Raw genomic sequence first — 12,497 nt, forward strand, 5'->3', positions numbered from 1 at the left:
ATATTAATCGACCTGTTTTTAATTCTATTCCTGAATACAATTCTCAGCAAAAAGATAATTGTTCCCAATCTATCAATACTTCCAGTACTGATAAAAATTCAAATTGTTTTGTTTCCAAAAATACTGATAATGAAATTTCAGTATCACGCACAAGTAAGTTTATATATCTTACAATTTCTATGAATATAATAAAATGTAAATATTAAATAACCAACAATTGTAATCTGTAGATAACAACAAATGCAGTTCTAATGAAAAAACAAAAAAAATTACATATTCTGATAAGTCCGCATCACCCTCTGGTATAATGGATATTGAGAGTATTCCTATCTTAGAACTTCCAGAAATACAAGATATTTATAAAATTCTAGAACGGATAGAAAGTAAGTTATGACAAATTATATCTGCAACGTATTATATGTACAATATTTTAAGAATTTATTAAATATTTAATACTCATATATTTAATACTCTAATATACTTAATATTTAATACTAACACTGTGCGTGTGTGTCAATTATATGGATGATGTTTGCAATTATAAAAATATACAGAAATATATATACATATATATATATATATATATTATATATATGTGCACGCTATACGTTTCTTTTTAATTGTAGCAGGTTTAGATAAAGTTATACGTGCAAACGTTGCTACCAATTTCGAGCTAAAAAGTATCTCGAGAAGATTAAGTACATTGGAGTCTGGTCAACGTAATGATGCAGAATTGACAGAAAATGATATGGTAATGATAATGCCCTTATTGCCACTACAAACAGTCGAATCTATAAAAGAATTCGAAAATTTAATTATATCAAACGAAATTGCTGCATCGCAATTTGTAAGTTATTTTTTATTTGCAATTATTTCTACATCTGTATAGAGATCTATCTATACCATTTACTATATCATTTCCATCTATATCATTTCTATACTAAAAAGGTTCCATATAGAAAAATGAATAAGTTGAATTATATAGAACATTAAAGTGAATGCAATTACCCATTGAATAAGAATCGTTAATTTTTTTAAAAGAAATAGTAAAGAGAATTAATTCATATGTATTATGTAGAACTTTTCATTTTTTTAAATATAGAATTATTTTTATAACCTTTTTTATATGCAGTTTTTATACATTTTTCAATAAACATTATTAACTACTTTCTTTTTCTGAATTTATAGTATAGTTGATATATGATATTATCTCTATATTATATATTATTTACATAAATTTATTGTTAATTTCAGAAAAAATTGATCCTAAAAGTTGGAGGCACCACTCCACGAAATAGCGTTTATCGTACTTTAGAACGAATAATCAGCAATAAATGCGCAATAAATTGTTCCTGGAAAGGCGTTCGATTAAATTATAAAATAAGCAATTTAACATTTATTAAGAATATACGTGGTAAATATTTGAAAATTATATTTAACTACTTTTTAAAATTCTTTTTCAATTCTTTTTAGATTACACAAACGTACATTTTTTTTATTAGATACTATTTAATTATTAAATATAATTTTCCTTTCATATACATGCGTATATGAAATTGTGTCAGTATATTAATTAAATTTTAACTTATTTTACAGATATTATATGCTCTGTACATTCAGGTTTAACTGAATCCGAATTCGATATAACTGCTGCGGAATAGTTCAGGTTTGCAAAGCAACGAGCAATACGGGAAGAAAAAAAATCTATAATACATAGTGCTATTTACATTTAATATACTCACACACGTTAAACACACGTTAAATTGCTTTAGTTTAAAAATTCATTTATATATCTTAATTATTTGTGATATCATAAATATGTTTTTGTTTCGTTATTTTCTTATAATATATATATATAGAAAGTTTACATATATATGTTATATATTTTCATTCAGAAATTTTATTTATATTTTATATAGTTTATATACGTATATATAATTATATCATTTATGATAAGAATAAGTTTCTGTGGACGTATATTATAAGAGGATACATATAAAATTGAGTGATTTTAATAATAACCATATAATAATTAGAAAAATAATATATAATTTTTAAGTTTTATTATTTCGTTTACGAAAATTATAAAGTTATAATGTCTAAATAAAATTAATGATCTATATATATCATATATAAATAATAATCTTATAATCACTTTTAAAGCTTCAAAAACAATATAAAAAATTAAGTTTAATATATGTATTAATGCATTAAATTTAATAAAAATCAATTAAATGATATTTTTAATCTTTTATTAATACATAATCTTTTTATAATATTATTTTCAAAGCTTGAAAAGTGATTATGAGGAAAGATTGTTATAAAGATTATTTTACACACACACACACACGCACGCACGCACGCGCACACACAGCACGCATCTCTCAAAAAGAAAAATTGTAGTTGCTCAACAATTTAATAAATTTTTTTGTTGTATAATATATTGTAATATAAACATATGTATATAGTGCACGATGTCAATATATTAGCTTTTCTGCAAAATTTGCATGTTTTAAAAAATGTAAATTTATAAGTTTTATGTTGACATCGTGTCATTATGTTTATATTCATATTATTCAACAAAAAAATTTATACAAAATTATTGAGTTACTACGATTTTTTGTTGAGAGATGTGTGTTGTGTGTGTATGTGTATATAAATTTAATTGTAACAATTATATAAATTAGTACATTAAGAACACATAACATACATTAAGTTGTTATATAAATATTACATATATATTCAAAAACATTTGAAAATTAGATGTAACATTAATATAACAATTATATAAATATTGAACCAGTAATCTTAATATGTTATATCTTAATTATAAATATTATAGTTATGTTCTTAATGTAACACAATAATATTACATTATATAATTGTTACAATTAAATGTATAACTATTATATAACATTGTTGCTTCCATGAGTGGGAAATTACAAGGAATGAGAGTATTACATGTTGCAATCCTGTAATATTACTTGTTATATTTTGTTACACTGAGTTATGTAACCGTTATAATATAGTTATAAAATGTGTTTGCTGGGTGATAGATAAATACAGGTGTATAAGGATCTAAAACTGTTTAAGAATACAAGGTCAGTTACGGTACCTAGTCAGAAGGTTAGCAATCCAAGAAACAAGGAAAGTCAAAATATTGAAGAAAGGAAGCAAAATTATAAAGAGTATTATAAACATTAATAATAGAAGCGAGAATATAATTAAAGAAAAAAGAGGAGTAGCTCTCCATCAGTATAATAGAAATGTAGAAGCAGAAAATGTCAATTATACCCGTCAATTATACATGTGGTGAATATAGACAAACCGGAATTTCAAACTGTAAAATTTAGTTCAAAAGAATTAACACAAATGATGGATAATCTAGAGTCCTCACAAGAATTTAAGAACCTGATAAGAAATTGTTTTCAAAACAATATTCGTCAAGGTCAATCTTATGAATCAGAGCAGAGAGAGTCAGAAAAAAAAGATATAATGGCCTAGTTTACATCAAACACTTGATACACGTATCAAATAGTAAATTACTAGTAAATTGGTTCAGTTATTAGCTGACCAGTTCAAATACACTAATTGATACGCGTATCAAGTGCTTGATGTAAACTAAGCCTATAATAGATAAAGATGAACTTAAAAATAGAGAGAAAAAATTTCAAGAGGATCTGAATAGAGCAAGAAATACAGTAGCTGATATTAAGAAGTATTGGAGTGATAGGGAAACATGAAGTTTTGTAGAATCTTATTATAGTTTTTTATTTTATTTATTTATTTATTTTTTCTCTTTTTAGTAATGTCTAATCTTTTACTTTGAAATGCTAGAGGTATTTCTAATAAAAAAGCGGAATTAGAACAACATATTAACAATTATGATATTAGTAATTATTGAAACAAAGATAGTCCCAAGTAAAATTATATATTTTTCTGGTTATAAAACAGTTAGAAATATGAATCAAGATAACTCTAGAGGTATTGCTATTATCATTAAAAATGAAATTGACTTTGATATTATTCAAACATGGGAGTTAAATTTTGTTAATATGGAAGTAATTGGCATTAGTATTAAAAACACATTGATCAAGTATATAATTTAATTGCTGTGTATAGAAAACTTTATGGAGTTGAATCACGTTCAGCGTAAGAGGATATTTTTAAATTTAAAAGTAATATAACTGATACATTAATAGTAGATGATTTTAATTCGCACCATAGTTCATGGAATTGCAGTAACATTGATAGAAATGGTGAAAATCTCTATGTTATATGTCCATGTATAATAGAGGATATATATGTATTAATAATGATATGAAATCAAGAATGAGTTATAACAATCAATTGGTGTCCAATTTAGACCTAATTTTCACTAATAATAAACTAATGGAAATTATAGATTGTATTTCGCGCCTCTTCCTCAAGATAACAAGCATTACTCCTCAATTCTATGCCGAAGGCGTCACAATCTTTAAAGCTAAAACTAAAAACTGCCCGCCATCTAGGTGTTACGTCCTTCCGTTCGGGCCCAACACGTCATTCTTTGTTTTTGTGCCGAGGTGGATACATCGCTATATCAATAATGGAAAAGAGAAAACATAGAAATTCGGATTCAGAAGATGAATCCAAGGAAAATAAGCTAGTCAGGAAGATGAAACGACTGATAAAGAATATGGAAAAACATAAAGATCGTAGGCGGAAGAGACGATCAAGTAAGTATAGAGTTATGTAGATAATATTGTAGATAGGTTCCTTTAGAAGAAAGAGAGAGAGAGAGAGAGAGAGAGGGAGAGGTATATATATAGATATACTCATTAAAAAAGAAGATTGTAATAAAATATATTACGAGGGTCACTATTTATATTTCGGGAATAGGAACAAAAACAAATAGTTAAGCTGCGAATATATTTTTATCCTAAAAAAATCATAAAAATGAAAAGGTCAGGCCATGTTCAAAAGAAGGTACTCAAAAATTTAAACGATCTAATAATAAATTATCACGAAAAGTAACTGATATGTTATTCAAGGTGCCAGTTCAAAGTGAACATACGTAAAGTGTATATTATCTAAATTTAGTAATAATATATTACCATGAAAAGTAACTGTGATATTTTATTCAAGGTGCAAGTTCACATTGAATATACAATACATACATATAAGTAAAACTGATTACAATTTGATTCTAGAAAATAAGTGCGATATGTTATTCTTAGTGCACAAAATATAATAGTCGTTTATAGAGATTTGATTTGAAATTCATACTAGCCCGTACAATGAAAAATAATTGCTCGTAATTCCAGAGTACCAATTTGTTAATGACTCAGAAAAATAACATGGCGGCCTGCTCTCAAAAAACTATGATGTTTCTCGATGTCCATTTAGAAATAATGTCGAAACTCTTACAGAATAATTACTACAACATTTGAAATACGAAAAGTATTACATTAGAAGAAGATTAGATTAGAATAAGGATTCAACGTATTTTTAAAAGCTCTACACACACAACGAAGTAAATATACAAAACTATATACAAATACCTTTTTCTTCTGTGTTTCTGAAGAAAATTGTAAGTTAAATGAAACCTTGCACTTTGAGAACCATGTCACTTACTTTTCAGAGTCAAATTGATAAATTTTTTTTGTATATTTTAATGATATTTATTTCTCACTTGTATCTTGAATAATTAATATGTAATTTTTTATTGTATATTACGACAAATAATCAGTAAACTTTTTAAGCGTATAGCTTTATTGTAGTTGACCTGAGAACTGTACATTTATAAATTTTACTTAATATACACCCGTTTCGAGCAACAAGGCAAAGTTTTCTGATCAATAACTTACTCCCTGAAAATACGGTATAACACAAATCGGAAGTTGATACAAAAATTCGAAATTTTACTAAAGAAAGATTGGAGGTTTTTAATTTATACAATTTTCACAACTCTTATTTCAATTATTTATTCTACCCATCGAAAGTTTTTTGAGAGCAGGCCGCCATGTTATTTTTCTGAGTCATTAACAAATTGGTACTCTGGAATTACGAGCAATTATTTTTCATTGTACGGGCTAGTATGAATTTCAAATCAAATCTCTATAAACGACTATTATATTTTGTGCACTAAGAATAACATATCGCACTTATTTTCTAGAATCAAATTGTAATCAGTTTTACTTATATGTATGTATTGTATATTCAATGTGAACTTGCACCTTGAATAAAATATCACAGTTACTTTTCATGGTAATATATTATTACTAAATTTAGATAATATACACTTTACGTATGTTCACTTTGAACTGGCACCTTGAATAACATATCAGTTACTTTTCGTGATAATTTATTATTAGATCGTTTAAATTTTTGAGTACCTTCTTTTGAACATGGCCTGACCTTTTCATTTTTATGATTTTTTTAGGATATCACTTACTTTTTAAAGTACAGATATATAGAGCAGCTTTCTAGTAATTCAAGTATCACAAATATATGTATTTTCGATTCTTATCACATAACTTTGTATAAGTAACAATTTATGCAATACAGTTCAAAATAATTGAAATATATGGTATATATGTACATATATAAAATATATAATTATATTATAGTATACATATATATTTTATTTAATCATATATGTAAATGTTTGTATAATTGTAATAACTTTTAACGATACATTGCACATTTATTTTAATTGCAACAGAATGAATTTATATTCTTGTATGAATATTGAAAATAAAGAATGGGCCCCTCCATCGCCCATTCTCGTGAGAACGCAACCATATATTTTTCTTCGTCTCTCCGATTTTAACACGACATACATATTTCTGTCTAATAATTTTTTTCTTGATAATACTTTTTGAAATGTCATGAAGCCTAGGTCAAATTAGAAACTTATTGCACTCGTTTTAATGCAGCGCTTACAGCAGCTTTTATAAAGCGCCAGAGCAGCCGATATTTTATTTTGGCGCTTACGGTAACTTTTATACAGCGCTAGAACAGTTGATGTTTTAATGTAGCGTTTACAGCAGCCTTTATACAGCGCCATTATTTAATCTGTTCTAAGAACAATATGTATGCCCCTTGTGCTCCTTTGGGCCATTTTTTCTTGAACACTTCCATATCATTAGAGTAATACCATTCCGATTTTGTGTCAGCTCTCAACATACACGTGTAGTGACCACGATTCATTTCTTCACCTTCGTGAAATATAGCGCTTATTAGCTTGTACTTTTTTTTATTAATCGTGATATTACTCGTCGGCACGGCGGTAATCCGATTGTTAATAATTTTTTTAGAAGCACCGTTTACAAAAGTATATAAATTGAGCTGTATTACTATGACGGATAAAGTTGATCCGATTACGGTTTTCTTTTTCAACACGGTGCCCTTACATTCGTTACAATTGCCGTTTATCGTTTCCCATTTAGAAAATTCTACATTAATCAAACTTTGTAGAGTGACACCTTTTTTCCTTTTTAATGTCGAATGTATAGGTAATATTAACAAACTACTGCTTTCCAGCTTAGTTACATTGTAATTACATTTGACATTCGAGCAACATGTTACGTGCTTTAATTCGAGTTTTAATACATCATTGATGTCGGAATACGTCGACATTAGAGCCGTAAAAAATTCCGAAACATCTTGTTGTGTTCGTTCTTCGAAGCGTTTTCCGATAGATCTTCTAACCGCTTGAATGTTGCAATATTTACGTTCACCATACGCGCAGATAGCATCAATCAATGCATTCGATGCTTTATTTTTCAGTATTTGTTGCCTAATACGTACGCAATAAAACGCACATTGTAATATTACATTAGCGTAACACGAAACAGCATCGTTATTGCAAAGGCCATATATTTTCCACGTAACTATACTTTCTGGTTCCTCACAATCATAATTCTGCATATCATCAATGATATTAGGGATATCCCATCGACGATCGTACATTTTCACAACCTTTTTCTCGGACGGATTGATTTGTGGCAGTTCAGATTTGAATATAGATCTCAGTCGATTATATTCTACAATGGCTCTCGAGTTTGCTTTAACTGATGCTGGATTGAAATTTATCAAATGTAGGCCTTCCAATTTACTTACTCGTGACAAACCTACATAGGCTTGACCATCACTGAATACAGTCGTTCCTAAATCCATCATTGCATTGTTACATGTAATTCCTTCGATTATAAATAATTCGACATTCTTTAATTTGTCTCTCAAAGTTTTCAAGACCATGTCTGACAATTGCGTATATTTTGGTGTAGATTCATGACTAACGGGTAGTTGAAACATTCTATGGATTGTCAAGCCATCGATATTGAATGCTGCGATACCCGTGGGAGCAGATATGGCAGTCGTTTTTTCCAAATTTATTCTGATCCAATGTTTAATCGTTTCAATTAGAAAACTTTTCCCTGTACCACCCTCGCCACTTACGTACAGTCGCAGAATCTGATTCTTATCTTGTAAAACTTAGCATACTCCATCAAAGACTCTTTTCTGGTCTTCGTTCAATTGCGACATCATTTGCAATAAATCAATCGGGTCGTCAATCTTACCAAAATCTTCCAGATCTTTCATCGCGTCGTCAGCTTCTATCGGATTACAATCCAGTTCATCGTCATCGGATTTGTCTCTGTCTGCTGTTTTCAGATCATTTTCGCGCTTCTCGATTAATTCAGCAACGTTCTCAAAAGCTTTCTGTATTTCTTCGAGCCTTTCGTGATATTTCATTGCCTTCGTTAAAACAGACTCTGAATTCTTAAAGGCATCCGTGTAAGTCTCGAATGTACTTTTGAGTTCACTCAAATCTCTCCATGGTTTGAACAGAAGAAGCAGCGAGTAAAAGTATTTTTCGGGCTCAGTTTTTATATTAAATCGATAATGGTTAATTAAATAACCCTTTTTTCGTTTTTTTTAAAATAAACCCGATGCCAGTTTGTAACACTTGACTTCGTCATTATTTGACATCTGTTTCGTAATTTCCCAGAATCTGGCAAAATCGTACAAATTCAATGATTCTAATTTTTGAGGTCTATTTGGATAGTAATCATCGATGAGTGACGAACAGTAAATATTCGTAGAATTTTCATCGAGAACTTAAATTTCATTAAATGTTTTAACTTTTCTATTTCTCACCTCATTAACATCGATCCATTTGACCATGGTATCATTATCCGTACCGTACAAGGGATTCCCTAATAGTGTATCCGCAGCTTCTAAAGCACCGCATTCTCTGTTATTTAATGAACGCATTGCAAAATTCCACAGTTTCGATGCCAAGGACTTATTCGAATCTATCACTTCAAAGTCTGTATTGCATTTTTCCGACTTTGTCGTGTATTTTGTTAAATATGAGTTTAAAAACTCTGATTTTTCTCTAATAAATTGTATGTCCATATTTCCCTCCCAGGCTAATTTGATAGACGGATTATAATCATTTATAAACCTTTCCGACTCCTTGCGAGGAAGATCGTACAATCTGCTCTTACTGCGTAAATTTTTTCTACCGACTATCGAAGTGATAACGTCTCTTAAAACGAAATTCTCAGTAACTGGCCGAGGAAAATCGAACCGACACTTTCTGTATATATTAGTTTCCGTTTTTTTCGTACGCATGCAATACGAGTTATGTTTATGATTCTGATCACTTATTACCGTATCGTACAACGTTGGCGAAACATTTTCATCTGGAATTTCACACGTTACGTATTTTTGAATAAACGTAGCAACTTCTTCATCCGGCGATTTTCCTAATACTGGAGCATCTTTTATCCAAATCATACAATGCATGTGCTGGATACTTCTACATTGATATTCCGTCGCCAGAAGTAATGAATAACCTTTCCTATTGGATTATCGGACGAACAAATAAAATCAATCATGGCTTTGAATTTTATGCACATGAATCTAGAAGTACTTACAGGATCGTATGCGATTAGTTCGCTGATGCCTAACTTCTCTTTATCGGGATTCATATCTCGTAAATATTCACCCAAATCGGACCAGGATCGTATGCGATTAGTTCGCTGATGCCTAACTTCTCTTTATCGGGATTCATATCTCGTAAATATTTACCCAAATCGGACCATTTCCATTCACTAGGACTCAAAGTCAAAAACCACGTCGCTGGACCGTAATGCAAAGTTATGCATTTTACATTATTGGACGGTTGTCGCCAAAATTGATCCGTATTTCTCAATTTTGCGAAAATACTCATTAAATTTGATTCTAATTCGTAACCTTTCAATTCGTTCAAGTATCTACCAGCAGTGTATCTCTCTCGTGGGTTAGTAACCATCATCGTATAATAGATATCACTTTTCAACTGTCGGTAGTTAGCATCATTGAGAAGGAAGAACAGATACTGCAGATTCAACCTGAATCTACTATGTTTCGACATCAATCGTGTTCTAATAAATAAATATTCCGGCAATGCAAAGTTTCTATCTTCTCGTTGTCCATTGACACCATCAGGATATAAATCGGGGAAACACATGACATCCAGATATTTATAACGATTATCCATTGGAAAATCTTCAATTTTCACCATTTGATAAAGCTTCAATGCAGATTCGTTATCGATTCTTTTCGCGTGTATTGGGTATATTGTATACTGATCGTTAATATCCGAATGTTCAGTAATTTGTGTGAGAAAAGCCGTACGTGTTAAAACGGTTTGATCATTATTATTTTTAATATAAGTATGCTGTCTTCTAAGCTGGGCAATAGAGCCAAGGAAACGAAACGAAAAATTAATTAAAACGGAACTGTATCTCAATTTGAGATCCCAAAGTTCCACATATAAATTAATTTCGAAACTTACATATGGAGAAATAAGCGAGAAAAATATAGGTCCGAAAAGTCGCTGAAGCGGGAATCGAACCCGCGTCTTTCACTTTCCGGGCGACTGCTCTTACCAACTAAGCTATTCAGACCCTTTCGATCCTATATTTTTCATTTGCCTTTTTAGTAGATGTTAGTAAATACCGCCGTGATTAGCCCAAGGCGTGAATAAACTCAGAAATAAATATTTTTATCGGCTCTCAATATAAATAATATAAGTATGCTGTCTTCTAAGCTGGGCAATAGAGCCAAGGAAACGAAACGAAAAATGAAAAATATAGGATCGAAAGGGTCTGAATAGCTTAGTTGGTAAGAGCTGTCGCCCGGAAAGTGAAAGACGCGGGTTCGATTCCCGCTTCAGCGACTTTTCGGACCTATATTTTTCTCGCTTATTTCTCCATATGTAAGTTTCGAAATTAATTTATATGTGGAACTTTGGGATCTCAAATTGAGATACAGTTCCGTTTTAATTAATTTTTCGTTTCGTTTCCTTGGCTCTATTGCCCAGCTTAGAAAACAGCATACTTATATTATATATATTGAGAGCCGATAAAAATATTTATTTCTGAGATTATTATTTTTGTTTTGCTGTACATTGTACAAATTCAATGCTGGTAATTCCTCAACCACCTCATTCATTTCGTCATTGTCGCTTTCCTCATCGACAATCCTATATTCTGTTTCTTGCAACTTATCCTTTAATAGATCATCAGATGACGCTGGAAGACGAATTTTTGAGTAATGAGGATTATTTTCTTTCAACCATTGTAAAGCCTTATACATTTTATTAATATCTACCAAATTTTCCCAAACCACTTTAGATTTCTTGGGTATACCTCAAACGAGAATGTGCAACTCGTGATTCAAATTTATAGGATCTTCCGGAGGACATACCTTATCCAATGTTTCTTGTAAAGGCAGAGGCAAATGAAATGTTCTACCTTTTCCTAAACAGAGTTTGATTATATAAGTTTCTTGATTTAAAATGTGCTATATTTAAATCATTTAATTATTTTTTTTGTTCAAGTACAATTAACAGCAAAAACTGCATATACGTAGGTATGTATTTGACTCTACTGCCATTACTTGAAACAAATACATTATTCGATATTAACAAATTAGAACTCTGGAATTACGAGTAATTATTTTTCATTGTACAGACTAGGTTTAAATTTTTGAGGACCTTTTTTTGAACATGGCTTGACCTTTTCATTTTTATGATTTTTTGGAGATAGAGTGAGAGAGGACGAATGAGGGTAAGAGAAGACGAGATAGGCGAAAGAGGGTGAAAGAGAACGAAAGAGGGTGAGAAAGGACGTACGAGGGTGAAAGAAGACGAAAGAGGGTGAGAGAGGACGAAAAAGTGTGAAAGAGGTCGAAAGAGGATGAGAGAGGGCGAAAGAGAGTGAAAGAAGGTGAAAGAGGACGAAAGAGGGTGATGAAAGAGGATGAGAAAGAATGAAAGAGGGTGAGAGAGGACGAAAGAGAGTGAAAGATGACGAAAGAGGGTGAAAGAGGACAAAAGAGGGTGAGAGAGAATGAAAGAGGGTGAGAAGAGGACGAAAGAGGGTGAGAGAGAATGAAAGAGGACGAAAGAGGGTGAAAGAGGACGAAAGAGGGTGAGAGGGAATGAAAGAGGGTGG

This window comes from Nylanderia fulva, unplaced genomic scaffold (genome assembly GCF_048542155.1).
Source record: "Nylanderia fulva isolate GAGA-0341 unplaced genomic scaffold, ASM4854215v1 Scaffold317, whole genome shotgun sequence".
Lineage (NCBI taxonomy): Eukaryota > Metazoa > Arthropoda > Insecta > Hymenoptera > Formicidae > Nylanderia > Nylanderia fulva.